The sequence below is a fragment of the Diabrotica undecimpunctata genome, chromosome 4 (genome assembly GCF_040954645.1).
Source record: "Diabrotica undecimpunctata isolate CICGRU chromosome 4, icDiaUnde3, whole genome shotgun sequence".
Classification (NCBI taxonomy): domain Eukaryota; kingdom Metazoa; phylum Arthropoda; class Insecta; order Coleoptera; family Chrysomelidae; genus Diabrotica; species Diabrotica undecimpunctata.
This window is the reverse complement of record NC_092806.1, coordinates 24739283-24764481: the sequence shown is the minus strand read 5'-3', so window position 1 is coordinate 24764481 and position 25199 is coordinate 24739283. Positions and strand designations below refer to the sequence as shown.

At 34.2% G+C, this 25199-nt stretch overlaps 1 protein-coding gene across 1 annotated transcript in view; it reads left to right on the top strand.

Annotated features, from left to right (window-relative positions):
- The window catches only part of LOC140439328 (knirps-related protein-like), a 594429-nt gene that overhangs the window by 331502 nt on the left and 237728 nt on the right, over nucleotides 1-25199 (top strand). The window contains exon 2 of the mRNA XM_072529171.1: nucleotides 6112-6173. The gene's annotated coding sequence lies outside the window, so the exon portion shown is untranslated. The remainder of the gene's footprint in view (nucleotides 1-6111; nucleotides 6174-25199) is intronic.

Below are 25199 nucleotides of genomic sequence, written 5' to 3'. Positions count from 1 at the left end.
AGAGACATTACTAATAAGAATTTCATATGATAATTCATCTGCCTTTAGATGTCTAGGTAGCATCTTGAAGAAATAATTTAAAAAAAATAAGAAAGTAATTAAAGTAGGCTCTCCACAAAAACTGGTTAAGTAAAAAAAAACAGACCACTTAAATCAGTATAAAAGTACCTACCGTCATAAAAAAATATGTAAAAATATCTGAGTATAAAATATAAATCAAATATGCTGAAATATATAAAATGGCAATACTTTTTAACCCAACGTGTGAAAATTAATGTATATAAAAATAGTAAAAAGTATGTAAATATTATAATTAACTGCAAACAATGAAAATATGGACACATAAAAATAAATAAAAAAAAAATGTTTATTAAAGCTTGTTATTTGCCAAACTAAAAATTCAGAGCTCAATTCTTCGAATAAAACAAGTAACGTTGGGCGCCAATGTGTAACGATAAGACCACCAAAGAGAATTGAAATACTATTATAAAAATAATACCTCAATCAACCATGGGAGCTTCGTCTATGCTTCGCCTAGCTCAGTATCTCAAGTGTGAGTTCGTCTTGTCTTAAACTAGGAATCAAACCTGAACCCCAGCTGATAGCAAATAAAACAAATTTTAGCTAATCATATTTATTAAAAACAGGAAACAATCAACCCTGGCAATGCTCTACAATAAATATAGTGAGGGTAATACTTATGGCAACGATGGCATCAATGAGCTGCTTGTGTGTCCTCCCAATTAGACGGTTAGGTCCTCCTGTGAGCTGTAGTTATACCATGTGAGTGTCTCCCAATTAAGTGGTTAGGTCCTCCAATGATCAATAAATTTTCATAATACGGCCAATAAAGTCTGGAATACGGTTAATTAATTCAGCCAATAAAATTTGAAATACGGCCAATAAACTAAAATACAAGAAACAGCTCGTATTAGAGACATATCATAAAGGATGTAATTTCCTTGCCATATTACAAAATTACAATTAAACAAATAGCGTATGGCAAGGATAAAATGAAATATAATTATCATTACTTAGTTAAATTCTGTTAACTAGTCCTACATGCATATAATTGAAAAAAAGTGCTTTCAAAAGAAGTGAGGTTACGAATATTGAGAATGCTGTCATAATTATAGAATAAAGAGTACAATGAAAGTATTTACCCCAAGAGAATGTTGTAGACCATAAAATAAAGGTTATAATAATTTTTGCCTTCTTTTATAAATTTTAGAAATAGACAAAAAAAACATATCCCACTATGTCAGAAAAGCTGATTGACAGAAACTAATTGGGAGACTGAAATTAAGTTAGCACAAATGACATAGGACGTAAGCCTATCTGATGGAATTAGCTTTACTGTCAACATAAACCAGAATATTTAGTCTACCGGACAGAAAGAGAGAAGGCAAATATTTATTTTACTAGAAAGAAAGAGAAAGAAAAGAAAGACAGAGGGCGCCAACCACTTTTTGAATAAAAAATAGTAAAAACAAAGCTGGAGGTTAAGGAATTAATAAATTATTAAAGAAATTAAAATAAAATAATTATTTAAATATAAATTATTAAAGATGTGACGTTTATAACGTTACATAGTCTTATCTTGATATTTTGAGAGATAGATCGGTCATTCCAAACCTTAGTTACGCGACTCATCGCATGTTTTGCCATACCAATACATCTCTGAACTTCTGCTTCACAATTACCATCGTTAGTTATACTAGACCCGAGATCAGCAAATCTTAAATTGTCGATTTTTCTACCAGCCACTGTTACTCCACCGCCCATCCATCTAAAGCCATCCTCATGATATCTTCACCATAAATGTTGAATAAGTCAGACATCCTTGTCTAACACCTCTTTCGATCTTGAATTGGTTTAAGAACTTCTGATCTAGTTCATTTTGACAGCCATGTTTCTCTATCTCTCTGTATATTTGAGAAATATAATTAGCTTTATCTTTGCGGCACTATTTGCTGATTTCTTTCAATAACGCTCTGTATTCATTGTTTGTTCCGAATCTATGCCATATTTATATAGTTTATACGTTTTTCTCTTATTTTAACATATTAGTTAAGATATTATCTTCACCAAGTACTTTATGACTTTTTATATCTATAATTACCTTCTCTATTTCTTGTTTTTCATAAACTTTAGTGCTGTGCGAAAGGCAATAAGTTGGACAAGTTTTCATTGCACGCTGTATAATTATTAAACACCTACATAATTGTGGTACAATTTCTATCGACTGTGAAACTACTTTTCCTCGAAAAAAAAAGCGCGTGTTATTGTTGAAAACGGTTAGTTCAAAGAGGACAGGTATTTGTGGGCCGTACCTATTATTTATGATCAATTATTGGCGATGGGAAAATATTAGAAATGCATTCAGTGCGCCTATCCATTGGTCGGAAAATAATAAAGTTTAATGCTGCTCACTTGGTGCAATTATATATAATGAGAATGTAAAATAACGCAATAAAAATAATTGAACTAACACCAATGTTCTAAGTGAACTATGGGTGCAGCATCGGTTTAGCCTAATTTTAATCAGACAAATGAATTTTTTTTAAAAATTATCTTGTTTTTAGCAGGATATGAGCTGATAATAGTAAAATCTTTTGTGTTGGCGTATGTGTAAGCAGTATCATTAATATTTTCGTTAAATATGTGTTTTATAAAAAAAAATTAAATTTTGCAACAGTAGTTTATATTATGATAGATCTAGTTTTTGGGTATCTTATAAAAATATTGTCACGTTTGTATGTATTTTATAAAAATATTATAACGCAGACAATTTAATCTTCTTTTCCTACATGTGCCGACACCATCATTGGAGATTATCGGTCAAATGATGCTCTGTCTTACTCTATTCTAATACGTGATAAATACCTTTGAGCCTTCTTGATTGTTATTCTTTGGTATTTATTATATTTAGGGCTCCTTCATTTTTTTTCTTCAATAAAATAAAGAAATAAATCAATTAAATAAAATATGAAATAAAAAAATTCAATTCAATAAAGAATATTCAAAATTCGCTCGAATACACGAATAAACGAATTTTGATTGCCTCTACATTATTCAGGGTTTATATCTCGAATATCCAGCTTTTAATTACATGAAATAAGATAGACAAATTGTCTCAAGCTTGAACAATTGTCAGTTTAACTTCTTATTAAAGATCAAGTTTGTACTTAACCTGCTACCCCCATATATTTCCATTAATCACTTTATTTATAAATAGGTACGTTTTGCTTCTTTTTGATTATGATTACCTGTTTTTCTTTCTCGTAAATCTTTCTTTCGAATTGACGTCAACCATCACTAAGTTTCTTTACATTTTTCTCTAAGGATTTTCGTCATCAGCTAGTGGAACGGTAACTGCATATCTTATACTTAAATTTTGTCTTCTTCTTTTGCATTTCAAGGATTTAACTTGCTGCCTATTCCTTCTCCTTTCTAGCTATCTTCTTTTGGGCCTACACACGTCTCTTCTTTGTTTTGGTCTGTAGTTTATTACTTGTTCAAGTAATATGTCTTCTTCCATTCTGTGAATGTGTTTTCCTCATTTTAAAGAATTTTGATTTATTTTGTCGTTTATTGAGATCTTCAATTCAGCCGTTATGTCGTCATTTACTATGTAATCGCTCAGAGTGTGTTCTATTGTTTCTCTTTCTCTTGGGTCTTGTTTTAGAAGTGCATAAGTTTCACTTCCGTATGTTAATATTGGTTCTGTCATTAATTTATTTCTTTACTTGTCTTATTTTGTAGTGTTCTTTGTATAGTGTCACACATCATTTGATATTTATGTAGTTTTTTTGAATATTTTATACTCTTAACTTATATTGCACTCTAAAATGTTAAAATATGACAACTGTTCTATAGGAACTTCTTTTGTTATTATTTTGGAACCTATAGATTCTTTTTCATTAAAAACCATATGTAACTGACGCTTTTGTGTTCACGTATAATTAAAAAAATGCACTATTAAATGCTATCTATTTACTGCATTTACCTGCTTGACCATTTTATTTATCTTCTAAACGTAAATTTCTAAATGTTTGTCCCCCCATTTTTTAAATATTTTTGCCGTTTGCTTTAAAAATGGGAGAACAATCTTTTAATTGGGTGAATATTGTATGAAATCTTTAGATTGCCATTCTCTAATTGTCACTAGATTTAGTTTGGTAAACACTAAATACATAATAAGAGTATACCATAAATTTTTATGCTGTCCTAATGACTTTAAAGACCTTAACTGCATCGTAATAAATATGATCTACTAAGTGGCTTAGTCTTTTTAAAGATTCCTTTTTTGCTGGATGAATACCGAATAAGGCATTGTAACAATGCAACATTGCCATATTATAACAAGTAACACAGCTCTTTTTATATGTATAATTGTCATATAATACATCCCAAGCTATTGCAAAAATTATCACGTATAACTTTTTTTTATCTTTATAGAGGCGGATCTGGAATCTCAAAGACAAAGCATTAAGAGACTCCATCCAGGACGTTGCCTGACTAACCTTAGTGCAGGATTTGTTCTTCATACCACCGGCGTTAGTTTCCGAGGTACTTCCGAGGTAAAGAAATCCCATCCCAGGTAGCGTGTGGGAGACCCTCATCGCTCCTAGTACGGTATCACTTCCAGACGAGCATTTCCTCCTTCACCACATTCTCGATAACATTTTTGGCGTATTATCAAAAAGTATTTCATTAATTTACATCATCTGTTCCTCTTACCTTTGCCGTTAGTCCAGCTGTCTTTCTTTCTCTTCTTTCTTCTTGATCACTGCACGATCACTGACTTGTAGACTAGTCCAACCTGCTTTATTTGCAATCATTTTCTTAATCAATTTCCCTCATTGCAACAAAATTCACACCTGTCTCTCTTTCTATTTTGTTCCTTTCTACTATTCATCTGTTGCACTCCAACATCGTACGTGTCACAGTGTCTGAGTGTTCCCGATATAGGCATTCATCCGTGTCAGCCTTTCCGAATCTAGAGAGGTGGGCCCTAAAACACCCGTGTTCTGAGAGAACCATTATCTCTACTATCTAAGTCAAGACTGGTGCCGCGTAGAGTACGATCGACTGCACAAAAACGTGTAAGGCCCTCCTTGTTTCGGATTTGGGTTCCCCAATGTTGAGTATCACCCTTTCCAACGTAACCGCATTATTCGTAGCCTTCCGGATCACCTCCCGCACATGATCTTTTACTTTCCATGCTGGTGCAACTTCACTCCCAGGTACTTTTCGTATTTCTTTGGTGTTGCACACGGTCCCGCACATTGTAGATAAACAGTTTGTCTGTTGCATTTCCCCTTCAGAATGATAGCTTTGGTTTTCACGGCTGCGTGTTTCAGTCCATACTGTGTTCTGCCTGCGTTCTGAACCCTGTATTTGAGATCTGATTCATCCCGCGCCACTACCAGCATAGCGAGGTCATCCGCAAATGCTAAGTGAATTGTGCCCTCTTCGCATTCACAGTTCATAATCCGGTCATATGACAGGTTCCATAGTGTCGCGCCCAAAACAAATCCCTGGGAGACCTTAGCCGTCATGTAGACGATCGTGCTCTTCTCCACCGTATTGTTCTAAAGCTACTTTCTTTTGGCATCTTAAAGCAATTACAATTTTAATGGGACTAAGCCACACATATCTATTATAATTAAATAAAATATATTGTAGATCTAATGTAGAAAATAATGTAGATTGTAGAACTAACATTAACAATGGAAAAAAAAATTTATTTTCCATAAGAACGTATCGTCTTCACTTGGCAGAGCGGTATTTTCATATCTGGAACGGTTAGAACATGGTCTGATATGAATATTAGAACTATTAGAACTATATGGTTGTGCAATATAACGTGAAGTGACTTCAATCAAATTTCCTGGATCTGTCGACTGGATATCTTAAATATTACTGGATATTAATTGGCTTAGATACATCTAGCATTGTTATTGCAATTTTAATTTCAATTTATATTCTCATTTCTCTTTATAAGGTTTATTTAGAATTTACTTTTTCTTTACCGGTGTATCTATGTTTATTTTTAAATTATCCAGATTTAATTAATTCCTACTGTTTTGCTCAAAAATATTTCAGTTTCAGGGAAAAACTTAAAACGGAAAGATTGTGAATACGCAATACCTGGAACGAATTAATAGGTAAGTAGACTTATTTACATAATACTAAAAAATGTCATCTGGCTCGAAAGACCATTGGTTTTCGAGTCATCGTTTTCCGGTAGTTTACTATTTTCATTTTTGATAAGAAGAAATAACTGGAGCGAGTACGTATCTTATATACTAAAACGCTAAGCTCTTTTCTTGTCCACCACTTTACTCAAAAACCATATTAGATAATTAAAACATTTTTTCGGAATATTATTAGTATTACGTATGAGATTGTCAAGATATACTTTTGGTACAAAAATTCACTTCCGGTTTTGAGATGACCGGAAGTTAAAATTTGCTTTAAGTTTTAGACCCTACAATGTATATATGGATCGAAAGGTCTCGTCGAGACGAATCTAAATATGTACTTCCGGTTGCGATCCGACACCGGAAGTGACCCGAAACGCGCATAAAACGTCAAGATAGAGCAAATCTGACACCGGATTTGTGATCAGCATGCAAAATTAACTGCTAAATAATATCCATGTCGACATTTGATGAACTAAAAATTACATTCCGGTTTTGAGGTCGACTTCCGGTTTCGTTTTTATTAGTTAAATCAATAGAGAATTCAACGTAGAGTTCAAAAATGTAAGTTCACGAAATTATTAATTTAAAATTAATTCATGAAACGATGGATCGTTAGACTCCGCCCCTCTTAAATATCAGCAAAACTTACATCAAAACTCGATCTCGAGTTGGTCCGCTAATCATCTATTAATTCTTTAATGCCCTCCGAGGTTATTTGGACTAAAATTTGTAAACTCAAAGGCTCTAATTCTTTTAGACATAATCACCTTATCACACAATAATGAATTAATTACTTGCCAATATAAATTCGTAGAAGCTTTAGCTGATCACTATGAACAAAATTCTAGCGACAAAAATATTTCTTACGAATCCCTCATATACAAGAAAAATATAGACGCTTTAACAATTCATATAAACAATTCTGACAGTGCCTTAAATGCTCCTATAACTCTTTAAGATTTAGAATTGTCTCTGTCAAATCTAAAAAATACATCTGCAGGACCAGATTATATTGTAACATTTTATAAAAAACTTACCATTCGGAGCTAAATTAATTCTATTAGATTTATTGAATACCTCTTTGCTTAAGCATAGAGTTCTAGTTCCAAGCAATTATTTCCATTATAAAGCTCAACTTTCTAGGTCTAACTTTTGAGAGAACTTTAAATTAGAATTTGCAAATAAATTAACTCTAGCATTCCTGCTAAAAGAGATTAAATATAACGAAAATATTATTGATTATAAAATATAAATTAGTCTTAATAAATTACTCATTAGAAGTAAAATTTATTATTATTGTATATGTTACGATGCCGCATGCAGAACAATCTACAGCTTTTGAGATTAGCATTGGGTGATTTTAAAACTATTTCGGTTAGTAAGATGCAAGTTTTAAGTGGAAAACCCCCATTTCTTATAAGACGACAGCAAGTATCCTTAAATTATATTGCAAATAACCAGCATCCTGTATTAACCCTGATCTTCCTCCTAACAAAAAGACTAAAAACTCTACACCCCTCATAGAAAAATAAAGCTCAAAATTTTCGATAGAAATCAACTCGATGTATAAATGCAAACTTTTTTCCAAAGTAACTCAAATCAACTTCAAATTCCACAATAATTAAGTAGCTATTTATGGAAATTATAGACCAGGATCCTAACTATTTGCAAATCTTTACTGATGCCTCCAAAACTCATAATGGTCACGCTGCTGCCTACTACTGTAAAGAAAATTCTTATAGAATAACGATACCTACAAACTGCAGTATACTGACAGGCGACGCCACAGCTATTTTGGAAAGCCTAATCATCAGAGTAGAACGATGAAGTGCATTATCATAACCGACTCATTAAACGCATTACTGGGAATGAAACAAATATATACCAAAAACACTAGTTTGCAAACAATAACAAATGAACTACAAACATTCATTCCGATCATTAGAAAAGGAAGCGGTTTTTATTTGGTAACTGCAAAAATAAAGCACATCTCTACACCGATCTAAAGAACCTGGTTAAAATCCACTACTAATACATGGCAAAATCATTGGGAAAACTTATAGTAAGGTACAAAATTAAATGTAATCTGCCTAAAAGCAACTGCTTTCCTGGATAATCCTTCAAACCGAAGAATCCAGGTTATGATTAACCGTCTAAGAATTTGTAATACTGCCTTAACACACAAATACTTAATAATAAAAGAACCACTACTAATCTGCTCTAGCTGCTCTGATCCACTGTCTTTGTAAATATTTGCCTCACGTATGCTTTTATTTTCAAACATTGTTTATTCCACCCAGAATGCGGAAGAGACCAAGAAGCTAATTTCTTCTTTCTAAGACATTCTTAAGTTATGTATAAAAGAGTATAAATATAAATACAAAGATACGTAAGTGAAATTTAATATTGAAACGGCAAGAGTAGAATAAAAAGTCCTCCAGACACTAACAAAACTAAAAAGCAAAGTGTCTATTATAAAATATAACTGACAATTATTATACTTTATGATTCACCGATAACAACTTAGTATTGGTAGTGTATAACGTTACAAGTTACGAAAGGAAACCATAATGTTACACAAAGTATGGAGCATATTTTCTTAATTTTTAATTATTACTAAGCAATTCCTGTTAAAAACAAGATGATATTAACGGAATGCAATAAACCGAACTCCGACATCGAATAAAATACACATTAATAGGAAGAAGGAATCGTTACCATCAACAAATAAAAATATATCACCTTCTAATCAGATCTAACCAAGACAATTATCGTAATGGCGACCTCTTGCAAACGACATCATTTACAAGTAATCCGGCTACCCACAACACCGGTAAAAATGGCCACTTCTATGTTGCATATCCATTGAATGGGATCAAGTGTCATCGTCAGGTAAATTTCGCTGTTCGCTTGTAGACAGGTACTTCCTTGATAAGAGTGATAAACTATAGTAGGCCAGAGACGTTGTGGCATATGCTCGATCGTACTATATTAGACCAGGCAATGGGACATTTTAGATTACGCACTTTTGTTATATGGATCGTATTACAATAAATTCTTGGATATTATCAGAAGGTATTTAATGTCAATACTAAGTTCTTAAAGGAATCTTATGAATAGCTTTTGATCTCTACTAAAAACCAAACAGAACTTTAAGAGAAAATGTTTATAGTTCATGGTTAAAAATTACTTTACTGCTTTGTTTATATTAATAAATCGGATACTTTTAAACGATATTATAATCTAATGACTTGAAAACATTGTGCAATTCCTATTTCAAACGATTGGAGCTTTATTTACCGTTTAGAAAAACGGTATAGTAAAAACGGTATAGTAATTGTAAAATGTCCGACAATAGAAGAATTACAAGAAAAGATAAGAAAACTGTGTAACGACAAAGCACAGAAAAAAGATAAAAAAGTAGACGAAATCATTAAGAATTGAAAAGGGTGTAATGTATCAACACAGTCATAGAATAATTGAACAAATATGGAAATAAATTCAGAAGAGTATTGTCGACTATATAATAAAAACGAACTTAATCGACAAGAAAGAAAAATGAAAATTACTAGAAAGAAAAATTATGAAAACCATTCCCAAACAGAACTTAACAAGAAAAGTTAAAAGAAGGACAAAAAGGGAAAAAATAGAAGGACTATAAAAGAAGAAGGAAAACAATAAAACACATAAAGCGATTCGAATGGACCTCTTGTTCTTCTTCTCTAGGCGCTAAAACAATAACTGCTTAACAATATTCTTCCACTCTGCTTTGTCGGCTATTTTTCTTCTCCACTACCTAATGTTGCTTTAAGGTCCTTCTTTACATTCTCTATTCTTTTTTTACGGAGTCTTCTTTTTGTTCTTTTTTCTGAGGTGTTTCTCTGGATTAATTTAACAGCACTATTATGCGCCATTTTTTTAAATAGTCTTTGTTACTTTACAAATCTAACTATGCCTATGCTATGCATTGATTTGTCTAGCTTGTAGTTCATTTTAATTCTCCACTTACCATCGGTACAATGGGTCGGTCCCAATATCTGTTTTTTACGTAATATTTTGCGTTCAAAAATTCTCAATCGATTTTCACTATGCTTTAGAGTCCACGTTTCACATCCATGACCTAATAAATTTTTAACCCTCTTAGTTTCTTAGTTTAGACTCCTAATTCAGTCTCCCAATTTGCTATTTTATTCAGTCTTAACACGTATTCCCTTAAGAATCCGTGCTTGTATTTCTTGACTTAGGTTGTTCCTGTCATTTATTATTAAATTCAGGTAGAGAAAACTTAAGGTATATTCGTAGGTGTGATTCTCTAGGTTTTTGGTGATTTAACCTAGGTAAAGGATCTTGAAGGCAGTATGGGTGCCTGTCCGTTACAAATGTTGGACACTAACATGGCTATTCTGACTTTGTTGACTGCTGCCCTGAAAAGTCCGGTAGTGGTTAAGTTAAACCATTTTCGCAGGTTATGCAGCCAGGATATTCTTCTCCGTCCTGGACCTCTTTTCCCATGCACCTACCTTAAGGTATGGTCCGAAGTAGGTTGTATCGTTGTTCATTGTGCATTATATGGCCCAGGTATTCTAGTTTGCGACGTTTTATGGTTATGACTAGTTCGCGCTCTTTACCCATTCTATGTAGTACTTCTTCGTTGGTAACTCTGTCTATCCAAGAAATCCTCAACATGCGTCTATAGCACCACATCTCAAATACTTCGAGTCTCTTCAGTGATGCTTCAGTTAAAGTCCATGACTCCACGCCATATAAAAGAACGGAGAATACGTAGCATTTTAGTAAACGAACTTTTATTTCCAATTTTATATCGTGGCTGTTAAAGATTTTTTTTTCATTTCGACGAAAGCTGATCTTGCCTTCTCGATCCTTATCTTAATTTCCGTCGATTGGTCCCACTGTTCATTTAAGTTTGCACCCAGATAACAAAAGTTGGTGATTTGTGTTATAGGTTGTTGGTTAACTAGTAATTGACCAGGTGGTATTCTATTTTTGCTTATAAGCATGTATTTGGTTTTTTTGATGTTAAAATCAAGCCCAAACCTGCTACTTACTTCTGCCACCCTGGAGACAAGTGTCTGCAGACCTTTAAGAATGTCTGCAAAAATGACAGTATCATCAGCGTATCTTATGTTGTTGATGCTCATACTGAGACAAAACTCCGAGTAATATCCACTGTTTCCGATGAAAGAGAAAGAGATGAAAGAGTGTACAATGAGTGTTCGTTATGTAGCAGACGAGAGGGTGTGAAAGGCGAGTTTCTGGCACTTAAATACTGAAACATATTGGCTAAGAGAATAAACCGTGAGAGAGAATTCTGGTCCTCCAGGTTGGGCAATGAGCCGATAACCCATTACCGTAAAAAGTACAAAACCACGAGACCTTTAAATAAGCCTTAGATAGATCGGTCTTATCAACGACGACTTAAACAAAGAAATATGGACTACGCACTCGGTACTTGGAACATCCTGATATTAAATAAACCAGGAGTACAGGCATCAGTACTTAACGAGCTCAAAAAATAAAAAATGGAACTAGCAGAAACACAAAAAACTAAATATCTAGGGCACAGAATAAAAGACACAACAACGCATACAATACTATAGAGCGGAAAAGATTTCGGAAAAAGAAAATTTGGAGTAGCCTTCATAGTTGACAACAGATATCCTTGCAATTTAAGAGAAGGATACAAACCGCGAACAAATCTATGCAGAAGCCAAGAAGGACGATTAACCAGTGATCCAAAACAAAAATTAGCCCGGAAATCCTATTTCCCAACTCTGCTAGGGACGCAAGAAAATGAAGAGAATATGGACATGAATCATATTAAAAGTGACACCGAACTAAATATAGAACACCCGACGATGAAAAAGGTTAAACAAGCAATACGAGCACCAAAGAATTACAGTGCCCCAGACAACGTCCTATCTGAGCTATATAAATTAGGTGGCGACTACTTAATATGACAAATTTCTATAGAAGCAAGATTTCTCTTAAATATGTGATAAGACAGCTGAACATAGAAAGAGGTAATCTCCTAACAAAGTAAATCAATACAGATTGCCGCCTATGCCGATGACATTAGCATTATGTTTTGCAAAATAGAAGAGGCAGCAAAATATATTCACAATTAAAAACAGTAACAAAAGAAATCGACTAAAAATAAATATTCAAAAGACAAAAAAGCTAACACAAGCAAGAGCTAGGGTAAACAGACGCACAGTTGAATTAGAGGACGATATTAACACTGTAGAAAGTTTCACATATCTGAAAGTTATATTAAACAAGGATGGAACAGACAATCCAGAAATTTAAAAAAGGATAGTAAAGGAAAACAAAGCTTACTTTTCACTCGCCCATGTGTTCCGCTCCAAAAACACACACTCGAGATCGAAAATCAGGTTCTACAACACTATCATCAGACCAATAGTATGTTATGGATGTGAGACATGGTTGATGACATAAGACATAAAACGAAAGCTGGAAGTATTCGAAAGAAAAGTTCTAAGGAAGGTAATTGGAGCTATTAAAAAAATAGAGTATGGAGATCCAGGTACAACCATGAACTCTACCAATTGTTTAAACCTTCTTCCATCGATCTCAGAATTCGTTAAACTTTCTACGATGGGCTGGTCATGTAGTTAAAATAGAAACCGAAATATTGCCAAAAAGAACCGTACATAGTTAATGTGTCTTACAGGCGCAACACCAAAAGGAAGGCCACGGAAAAGGTGGAAGGATGAAGTGGTAGCGGACGCGCAAAATTTGCTAGACGTGAGAACTTCGAGAAGATCGACGAGGGACCGGCAAGGTTGGAGGCATAGTTTGGAGGAGGCCAAAGCTCGATTTGGGCTGTAGCGTCATTGAAGGGATAGATTCTCTATGTTTATGTTGTCATTATCTCAGGATTAGATTTTGTGTTTTTTTTCTGTTAATAATTATGCAAGTTTTAGCGACTTCTCGTTTGAAGTCTAAAATTTTTAGCTCAGCATCATTTTGTTGCTGCTTTTTATAGCAATATCTTCGACAATTACGCATATTTTTGGTATCTAATTTACCATCAATGGCTTCCTAAAGTATGATTAAAACGTACTGTCGATCAAGCATCACCTTGCCTAACTATATTTTTAATATTAAATGCCCTTGTTAAGATCTCCGTTTATTCGTACCACTACCTCGATACCGTTCAAGGTCATAAGTATAAACTTAACTAACTTTTGTAGTATGCCTAGCATCATTTGTCCATCTACTCTATTAAACGCCTATAACATATTTAATATAGGTATATACAAACGACCAACCAACGCGGACTGAAACCAAGCACTTCCTCTATGCTGATGATCTCGCAATACGTGGTCAAGGAAAAGGTTGTTAAGAAGTAGAAGAAAAACTCGAAACTGCCTTAAAATTAATAAATGCGTACTACCTGCAGAATTCCCTGAGACCCAACCACTGTGCGTGCCTTCCACCTTCGTGCAAAGGAAGCTAAACGAGAACTCTAAATTGCGTGGAATGATAATACATTAGAACAGACGGGTCAACCTAATGATCTTGGAGTTACTCTGGACCGGTCCCTTACCTATAGACAATACTGCATAAAAATGAGAGGAAAACTAACAACTAGGAACAGCCTACTCAGGAAGCTAACGAGAGGGTGCATGAATGGGGTGCATGTCCTGGCGTCTTAAGAATAACGGCATAAGCACTATGTTTTTTCACTGCTGACTCATCGTTGCAATAGTAATCCTGCTCAGTACGAGAGGAACCGCAGGTTTGGACATTTGGTTGACGCACTTACTTTGGAACAGATCTGCTCACACCAAACAAGTTGATACTGCGCTAAATAAACCATACAGGATAGTATAGATGCATAAAATCGAAGCTACTTTCAAATATGTTTAAAGCAGTGGATTTTGCAAATTCCTCAATATGCAGAAATGTAAAAGAGCAGATAAAAAAAATTAAGCTTATCGCGAACAAACAACATGCCCTATATAAAGCTCAAACATCACGAAATCGGCTAAAATCCAAGCAAAGCTTCTTTGAAACAGTGCAGGATGGACTGCTTGGATATTTTCCACTTCTCCAGGTTCAATAGATTGGCCAATTTCTTGATTTTAGAACGTGAAATACTATGAATGGTATAAGAACGGGAGTCGCTTCAGTAAAATCAAACATGCAAAATGGGGAAAATAGACCAAGATTATTTGAACTGTAACTGTGGAGAAATACACAATATGGAAAAAAATTTTAAAATGCAGAAACTGTCCTCATCGGTGTAACCTCGAAGATTTGTGATTTGCATGCAAAGATGAAACCAAACGTAGCCCGACACTGAGCCGAAATTATATGAATGACATATCCAAACACGATAAAGTAAGAAATATATGCATTTGGTGATAAATAATATCTCATAATATCTCTAATATAGAGTAACATTGACAGCTCATCCATAGATTGATCCGATACACCAGCGTATTTTGTTTTGTGGTCAGGGTTTGAACCATCGATGTACTAAATCATACAGTGATGTGAGTGCGATTCGTTCTTCGTGCGCGTTGTCTATCTAACCGTCTAATAAATATTTCATACAAGATGTAATTTAACAATTTTTGTGTCAAGCTGGTAAATTTTTGTTATCATTATTGATATTGTGTAATAAATGAGTGCGGATTTATAATTTTATTTATGGAATTTTTTACTCATTAATGAGTTAAAAAGCCAATGATTCAATTATACAATTAAACCAGAAGTTTCGTTTGTCACAGCTCCATCAGTAAAACTTTCAAAATTATTAATTGATGTCATAAAAACCTCTATAATTTTATTCCAAAATATAGCATAAAACACTCTCACCATATAAAATATAATATAAAAACCAATACATTTAATTATCTATTTTGTTAAATTGATTTTTTTTATGTGTGAAATACCATCGTTTGTGAGACTGTATTTCTTGACAAAAAAATTACCTTTCTACCATATAATGGTGTAAAGTGTAAGGTGTAATTTAATTATTCACAAATTTCTTTCACTCTTTTCGGTTGAGTCTCAATGTAAAATTCATAATAATAAAATATAAAAAAAATAACATGAACATGTTCACCCCAATATTAAATTTATACCAGAAAGCGAGCAGTGTGTCATTAAAATTTATTTGTCGATAAAAACAAAAATTAGCCTAAGAGGCATTAAGAAATTAGCAATAAACAAGCGAACAAGCGATTAATTTCATCTTTCCGAATACACAAGACTAAAGTAAATATTATGGTTAATTAACATTTAATTAACAACGAAGGTCGAAAATGTCTTAAAGAAAACAAAACTAAGAAAGCTCTAAAACCAACAATTCTTTAAGTATATATACAATCGTTTTAAAACATTCTCCGACATCTTCCGGTTTCCACTTTCCATTTCTCTCGGTCTTCACGCAAGTTGGCGTCTATTTTTCTTTCTGTGATCTCTGTCAATGCCTTTTCTCCAACTTAATCTAGGTCTTCTTCTCTTCCTTTTAAATTGTGGTGTCCGATGTAGTGTATGTTTTGGTAAACGATTTTCCTCATTCTCTATACGCGACTATACCATCTTAGATGGTTTATTTTAATGTCTTCGGTTATTGTATGCCTGAAATTCATAATTTCTAGAATTTTATTTAACCCTATCTAACCTTGATTTACCAGCAGCACGTCTCCAAAAATACATTTTGATTGCCTCTAAGGTTGTAAGTTCTTTCTCTTAGCAGCCACATTTCACTGCTATGAGTTGTTATACTTTTTATGAAACTGTTATATATTCTGAATTTATTTTCTTTTGTTATATTTCTATACCTATCCACAATATGTTATTCAGCTGTCTTATTGCTTTTCTTCCTTCGCTGTTTCTATGAATAATAGCTTTATTGATTCGTCCAATATTCATAATATACATGCCCGGGTATTTGTATTTCGTACATTGTTTTATTTCTTGTTGATATTCCTCCAGTGCCATGCTGTCTTGTTCTTCGCCGATAAACATGTTTCGCGTTATAATCCTCTGCATCCTCATAATCATCTGCAAAGGATAATGTGTACAGTTGCCACCAAATATATGTAGAATTTATTATGTTTTTACTTGATGAGATTACTAACAAAAGCAAGTAGCAGATATAAATAAACAGTCCTCTATTTTGGTCTATTTGTTTATACTAGATACGTCTCGAAATTTAAGGACACCACTCAAATACAAGTGACTTTTTAATAAATTTAAGATAAGGTTTTCTGCAATAATTTGTTGGCAAATATACACCGTTGTATTATTAGGTCGTCGTGAGAAAGTTTAATTTCACCCTATTCATTGCTTCTCGTTGTGCTAGTAATTCTGCTTAATACAAGAGAAACCGCAGGTTTGGACATTTGGTTGACACTCTTGCTCAAGTGGGTAATGGTGCGAAGCTACCATCCGTGAGATTATGTCTGAACGTCCCTAAGTCCGTATCCTTTATCCTTTCTAGTCAAAGGTGGCAACGATATCTCTGGGAATTTCGAGAGTCGAAAGGCTCAAAACAATATGATTTTACAATATGAGGCTACCGTAGGCTACGATTGTCTCACGTAGCTCTTATATCTTTTGAGATTATCGGTTTATGGTGGGATCGATCCTTGCCAGTAGACTTGATCTTTAGAAGGACAAACATGGGTATTATAATTTTTTCGATGTTGGAACTCGGCTATGTCTATAGACGTCTTACATAGTTCTCTTAGATATTCTTTATTATTTTCATTACTACAGGATGGAAAGAAACGCCAGAAATTTTAGAATTAGAAATAATTTGAAGTTTTGCTCTCCAAGTCTGAAGCCGCCTTTAAAAAACAAAATTTGAACATCAAAACAATGTTACTTATTTACAACTTGTAATAATATGAAAGCCGCTTTTCGCTCTTTGAAGACAAAAACATTAAATACAATAGTTTCAATATTATCCTATCATCAATAAATCACCTTAACTGTCAAGTGAGTCAGTTTTTTCTTATTCCTTAGTTTCGGAGTCCCCTCAACTATTCAGGAAAATGTTTATGAAAACCTGCGACGTACACAAAACATGTTTACATGAAAGACTGTCAAACTTCTGCTTTTGTTAGTTTACATTTGAAGAGCCACGGGAGAGAACGATCATAGTCATATTTTGTTCATTTTGTACAAATCGAATTTTAAAGTTTATAGTCGTTTATTTTCGATTAGGAAAATTAAATACAACATTTTTAATTATCAGTTTATTACTATAAGACTTTTTAATACGCAAATAAAAAAAATAGTTTGTTAATTATATATATGTGCTTGCGATCTTTAAATTTTTAATTAGGGATTTGGACTCTGATTTACTTTGCGCGATAATTCACATGTCCTTATCGCATTGTAGGTAAGAGTGTCCACGAATAGGAAAGATCATCTTTACTAGGCCGAATCGGATAAGATTGTGCACTACGTAGTGGAGAAAGCGAATTACGGTAAAATTTTTATTTTGATCGCCGCACGAATCACAAAAAATTAGTAGATGGCGTATGTTTGAGTCCAAAATTTGCAAAATAAAGTGTTCCAATATCGAACTGACATCATCGGCACCCTTTCGGGCAACACTTTCGTCGTACATATAAAATACTGAAGTTGCATTTGACAGAACATAAATATTAAATGATATGAAGTTGAGTTGGTGCAATAGTCAGCATCAGATGTTGAGATGTTGGGAGTAGATAAGTTTTTTTGGTAATCTATCATTATGTCTTCCATTGTGTCGTTTTTTGTTTGTGATTCTTTTCTATATTTTTTTTTTCAGGGAGTAAAGCTGCTTACTTTTTCGTAAATGGATCGTCTTCTCACGCACTAGTGTCTGCAGTGTTGTTATCAATGATTTTTTGTTTTCTTCATCGGTGTAGTTAGCCATTTTATCCGTAATAATTGTAATGTTAGCTTTGAAAGTCCCGCAAGAACTACATGTATCTTTACGTGGGTAGCCGAATGATATATTGAAATTACTCACGATTACTCAAATTGATTGATTGATTACATTACTCAAATATCTCATGAAATGTACTGTACCCTATTTTATTACTATTGTGTATATTCCTTCCTTTCAGGGACTGTATAAAGCTCATTACCATTGTTCTTGTTTCATCGGTCAACTTATTATGTCTGTTTTTATGACCCTCCTGTCCATCTTCTTTAGCATCGCCAAATTCAAGTAAATTTTTCTTTATGGTTTGAACACAGCGATTAGTGATGCCGTGTAAAAACAAAAATATTTTATAGCAAACGACAGTATCTTGTAACGACCTACTTACATTTACCCGAACTCTATAACTATAGGAAAATTGATTAAAACTTGCTTCAGCTTCAGGATTCAGCTTCTCCGTGTACCAATAGGTACAACCGTGACAAGACCTGTTAAATATTTGATTTGAACATTGTAGTCCCCTAAGTCATTAAAATGAGCAATTAAACGTTGTCTTTCGTTCAAAGGGATGACTTGAAAATAGTTGTAACAAATGCACTTGCAGTCTTTCCCGACCTCGTGAGTGGTAACATGTAATTTTTTAACCCCACGTGGCTCGTTATTTTCTTTAGATGTATCACTATCACCAAGATCACTTGACATTGTAAATTTACTCAAAAACAAATTAGTGAAAACTGCGAAAAACCAGCGGTTCGCTTAGCGATAACAGAATAGAACTGATTGTATAGACAGACGCCAACGACAATCTACGTTTAGTTAGGTCGTCGGAACTTGATCGTTATTAGCCGTCAGCGCGAGCAACCTGTTCGTTATTCTCCGTTAACTTATATCCTTTCCCTTTATTATCTTCTGTACGGTGATCGTTATTGTACAAACGAAACCATGCTTGGGTTCTATCTTCAAAAAGCTTAAATATGGTGCCAATATCTAAATTTCGAATAAAAATGGACTCTGATCGTTCTCTCCCTTGGCCCTTCATTTAGTATCTAATAAATTACCCAAACATAAATAAAATGTTTCTCTAACTTCTACGATAGTGGGTCGAGATTAAGAATTTCTGTTCAATTCCCTTCCTCGATTTGCGGCCTGATTATTGCAGAAAAGAATGAAAGAGAGCAAACAGTTTGAAAAGCATATAACTAATTATAGTATGAACATTACCGCGAAATGGAACAACATAAAATGGATCAGAACGAAACAGAATCACTTAGATCTAACTTCTCAGCCCTCACTATTCAGTGGAAAGTTAACATTGCTTTCTACATGTAATAAAATACATATATTCACTCCGCATTATCACACAATTTTGTGTTTTTCGTTTGCTGATTAATTAAAATGACTGAAAAACTATTAGTAAATATGATTCGTAAATATCTACATCTGTATTCAACGAGTGAAATTGTTCATAAACGGATAAAATCTGCGGAATTCCGCAATAATGTGCGAGATTATGAATTAAATTCCATTTCGTTCTTGTCGTACCACTTTGTTAGGTAATAATGTTTGGCCTGCTTTGTAGGAAATCCCTTTCTGTCAGTCTTTCCTATGTCTATCTTTTTCTTTGAACTTTTCATTTTTTTTTCAGAGATTTTTTTATTTATTGCATTGCAATACGTTCATTTTAATTATTTTTACTCATTATTTTGTCGCTTTTTGATCAGTTCGTACAGATTGTATGATAAAAAAATATTTTTGGTGTCAAGCAAATTTTGCAATTTTTAATATTTGCTCGGACGTACTCTCATTAGTACCGCCGTTTTAAGACACCTCTTGCTTGGTCTATATATGTACTCTTCACCTATCGTGTATACGCGGCTCTTGACTCGCGCTGACCTTTTGCCCTCTCTCACATTACCATACCCCAGAGATGGCTGGACCAAAGGTGGAGAGACGGTACTCGAGTGTTTCGCAGGTACTTGCATCGTCTGGGGCGCTCCGGAGACACGTACCTCTATTCGTCCACAATTAAAACACTTATAGCTATAATTATACGTTGGGTCTATGCGCTGCCCACGCGTACTTACAGAACAGTACCCCCTCTGGATTTTTTCTTCTTCTTTCGGTATTTCGTTGCCCTGCGTGTATTACGAAATCGTGGAACCGTATCGACTTTTAATCGATCGGTATCAATGGCTTTTTTTAAATTTCTCTGCAATGTTTTAATTGGAAAGTATATATATATATATATATATATATATATATATAAATTTAAACAAATTATGAACTACAAAGGTTAATTAGAAAGTAACAAAACATTGTGTAACGTTATAAACGTCACATCTTTATTAGTTTATATTTAAATAAATATTTTATTTTAATTTCTTTAATAATATATTAATTCCTTTGCCTTCAGCTTCGTTTTTACTATTTTTTCTTCAAAAAGTAGTTGGCGCCCTCTGTCTTTCTTTTCTTTTTCTTTTTTTCCGGTAGAATAAATATTTGCCTTTTCTTTCTCTCTCCCTGTCCAGTAGACTAAATATTCTATTCTATGTTGACAGAAAAGCTAATTCCATCATAAGCATACGTCCACATACGTCCTATGACATCATTGCTAACTTTATTTAGTCTCCCTACTTTCTGTCAATCAACTTTTCTAACGTAGTGGGAATATAATTTTTTGCCTGTTTCTGAAATTTATACAAGAAGGCAAAAATTATTATAAGCTTCATTTTTATGGTCTGCAACATTCTCTTGGGTTTATTGGCTATATTTATCGACCATATTCATGGTTTATTGGCTGTATTAATTGGCCGTAACATTTTGCTGGCCGTATTATGAAAATTTATCGAGTCTATTGGAGGACCTAACCACTTATTGCTGCCCATTGATACCATCGTTGCCTTAAGTATCATCCTCACTATATTCATTGTTAAGCATTGGCAGGGTTGATTGTTTCCTGTTTTTAATAAATATGATTAGTTAAAAATTGTTTTATTTGCTATTAGCTAAAGGTTCACGTTTGATTCCTAGTAAGACAAGACCAACTCACACTTGAGATACTGAGCTATGCGAAGCATAGACGATAAGCTTTCATGGTTGATTGAGGTATTATTTTTATATCAGTATTTCAATTCTCTTTGGTAGTCTTATCGTTACAATTGTATTAATAATATTATTCCAAATTTGGCCATAAGGCCCACATTCCTTCCATGTGGAAAATTCACCCATTCAAGATACCTACAATATTAAACGGATTGAGCTCTGGCGGGACTTTTTTCGTATTATAGAGCCCTAGGTAGCTTGGTTTGTCAGAATATCTTCCAAAAATTCATCATGTAATTACGTCATGTAATTTTTGTAGATTTTCTGTCTCACAGCATGTCTCATTCAGCCAATTTTCCTTTGCTTCCCTCATTTTCTTTTGTATTTTTCTGTATATCGGTAGGTTTTTACTGGGGCGTCTGTTACGATTATCGTTGAGCGATCGTCGCTGAGCAATGACCGCTAAGCGATGATCGCAAGCGGGGTGTTTTTACTATAGCGATGATTTGATTAGTGGGTTGTCGATTGTCTAGTGAACAAGTGGTTCTGTTGCTGCGATGAGTGTATGTGAAAGAAAACAAGTATTGTTAAAATACCTGCTAACAGAAGAAATAGAGAATGAAGAAATGTTAGAAATGTTAAGTGTTCCAACATTAGAAAAACATGCAATATTTAAAAGAAGACAAGAAGATACTTTAAAATTTTGATAAACAACAATTTATTAGGGAGTAATGTTGAGTTTACACATTTCTTCCATCTGAATGAATTTCAGTTTGATTTTGTGTTTAGTTTAATAAAACCGGATATGAAAAAGTCGTCTATAAAGTATATTCCATATCTAGTGTATCCCGAAGAGAATTTCTGAAATTAAAATCTCTCATCACATACATAAGCCACTAGTCGCATAGTGTTTGCGATTGTGTCTGCTCTCGGACCAGTCACCAAAAATCGACGCTAGCGGCTCCAGCGACGGACGCTTCAGTCCAAACAGTACCGTAACACACCACACAAGCGGTACACCGCGATTATCGCTCAATCTTCAGGAAACAAGATCGATGATTGGACCAGAAAATGGAGAATAAAATTGAATGAGACCAAATCAGTGCATGTGAATTTCAGATCCTTGTTGCAGATACTCCTTGGTACGTTAAAAATAGCTACATTCACCTAGACTTGAAGTTGGAGACTATTATAAACAATTGTGCCAAAAACGATGAGCAAAGTTGTATCAACATGTGAATAGGCTCTTAAAATGTCAACATTGAGGCTCTCAACTCCTGGATAAAACAGAGTTAGTACGAGGACTGAAGAGGGAGAAGCCCTTCAAGTTAGTGTAGTGATTAGTTCAAAAGCAGAGTATAGTGCGGCTTAGTGTACCTATACGAGTGCTTTTGTAAATAATTACTGTAAATAAGAAATACTCTCGCATCCGTCTCTTAAAAACGACTTAGAACGTTAGTGGGCTGGTGACTAATCCTCCCAGACCCCCTAGTGAAGTCGTAACTATGACTCTCTGAATCTGACCCTACCATCTGGTCTTATTAATTCAGAGAATATTGATTTTTAGTCTGGTCATTTCTTTCTCTAATTTATCTATTTTAGCAGTTTCTTACGCAGATGACACGGTGGTATTCGCTGACAGTTAGGAAACCTCCAGGAGGTATCGAATAGAAATACGGAAGAAATAGACTTTCTCTAAAGATTTAGAAAACGAAATGTATGATGATCTCAAAGAAGGAACAGTAATTTGGAAAAATCAGTGTGAATGCTCAACCAATAAAAATAGTAAAAACATACACTTACCTACAATAAAATTGGGATCATTCCCTAGAAATAACAGGTAAGATAGAGAAAGCCAGATCTCCATTTTAAAAAATGGCTAATCTATTCAAATGTCATGATTTATCAGTACCTATAAAAATAAGCTTGCTACGAATTTATATCTTTCCTATACTGTTGTACGGAGTTGATTTATGGTCTCTCAAAGACGCTATCTGCAAGAAAATTGAGGCTGTCGAAATGTGGCTTTATCGACGAATTCTGAAGATATCCTTTACCGGCCACGTTACTTATCGGGACATTTTAATAAGAATACAAAAAGAAAAAAAGGTATTAACCACAATAAAAAACAACCCAAAACTGAATATCTCGGCCACATCATGAGGAATAGCAAAATGTTTTGGTTCCTGCAATTATTTCTATAGAGAACAGTAGATTTCCTGATAGCTAAAAAATGTAAGTAAGTGGTTCAACATAACAACCACAAACTTTTATAGACCAGCAGTGTGCAAAACGGATAGGCACTACATAAAGAAGAAGACAGCTTTCTACATTCTAAGTTTCAATTTCTAAATTCCACTGGGGATTCATAGCACCATCTGGCAATCAAAAGTCGACCGGGGATCGCGGTCTAAATGTTATTAAAATTTCTAGTATCGAATAATGGACCGATCCAGGATCATTTCCCTTATGCACTATTTGAGTAGGTACTAATGTTGCTGCTGTTCAACATCAGAATAGGATATGGAAAGGGAAACTTTTGTGATTAGGTGGAAGAATGGGTCTAGGACATAATTTCTCTCAGGTACCAGGAAATAGCAATAATCGCAAAGATATTCAACAACATATACAACTCTGGAGAAATGCCAACAGAATGGCTGAAATCTGAGTTTATTGCACTTCCAAAAAAAAAACAGGAGCCAAAAAATGCGAAGATTACTGTACTATAAGCTTCATGAGTCATCTCCTAAAATTGTTCCTAAGGATAATTCATAAGAGAATCTACAATCTGTGTGAAAGTCAAATTTCCCCCAACCAGTTCGGATTCACAAATGCTGTTGGTACTAGAGAGGCTTTGTTCTCAGTAAAAGTCTTATTTCAGAGATGTAGAGACGTTAACTGTCGTTGATTACGAGAAAGTGTTTGATCGAGTACAGCACGCCAAGATGATGCAAACTCTAAAAGAAACAGGAATTAACAACCAAGATCTGAAGATAATTAGAAATCTTTAGTGGAATCAGACAGCAAATCTCAGAGTTGAAGGTGAACACACTGACTATGTAAAAATTGTGCATGGAGTGAGGCAAGACTGTATTTTGCCTCCTCTAATCTTTAATCTGTACTCTGTAAGAATATTTATTGAAGCTTTGCACGAAACTGAAGACGATATTCTACTAAATGGTTACCGGCTAAACAACATCAAATATGCAGATGACACCATAGTATTTGCGGACAACTTAGAAGACCTACAAGTTTTTATGAATAAAATCACGTATTGCAGTCAAGAATATGGACTCAATATAAACGTTAAGAAGACAAAGCTTATGATAATTAGCAAGAAAAAGATAACAGAAGGTCAACTTTACGTTAACCAATCCCCTGTAGAAAGAGTGACGCACTACAACTACCTCGGCACCATAATAAATGAAGAATGGACCAACAAGCAGGAGATTAGAGCACGCATCGAACAAGCTAGATCCACCTTCAATCGGATAGGGGCCTTCTTCAAGAGTCACAACCTCTCTCTTGATACAAAAGTAAGAATGCTGCGATGCTACGTCTTATCTGTCCTTTTTTATGGTGTTGAATCGTGGACCTTGAACGAAGATATGTCCAGAAAACTGGAAGCATTTGAGATGTGGCTATATCGGAGAATGCTTATGATCCCGTGGACTTACCGAGTCACAAATGAGGAAGTCCTCAGAAGAATGAATAAGAACCGAGAGGTACCACCATCAAATCTCGAAAGTTACAGTTCTTCGGTCATATTATGCGAAATGAATCCATAATATGCTCTCCTTCAAGCCATCCTGCAAGGAAAAATATTTGAAAAACGAGGTCCAGGAAGAAGAAGAATATCTTGATTAAAGAACCTCAGAATCTGGTTCAATACAACATATATGCAGCTTTTCCGCGCTGCTGCAGATAAGATAAAGATTGCCATGATGATCGCCAACATTCGTAACGGATAGGCACATCAAGAAGAAGAAGAACCAGGAGATTGGGAG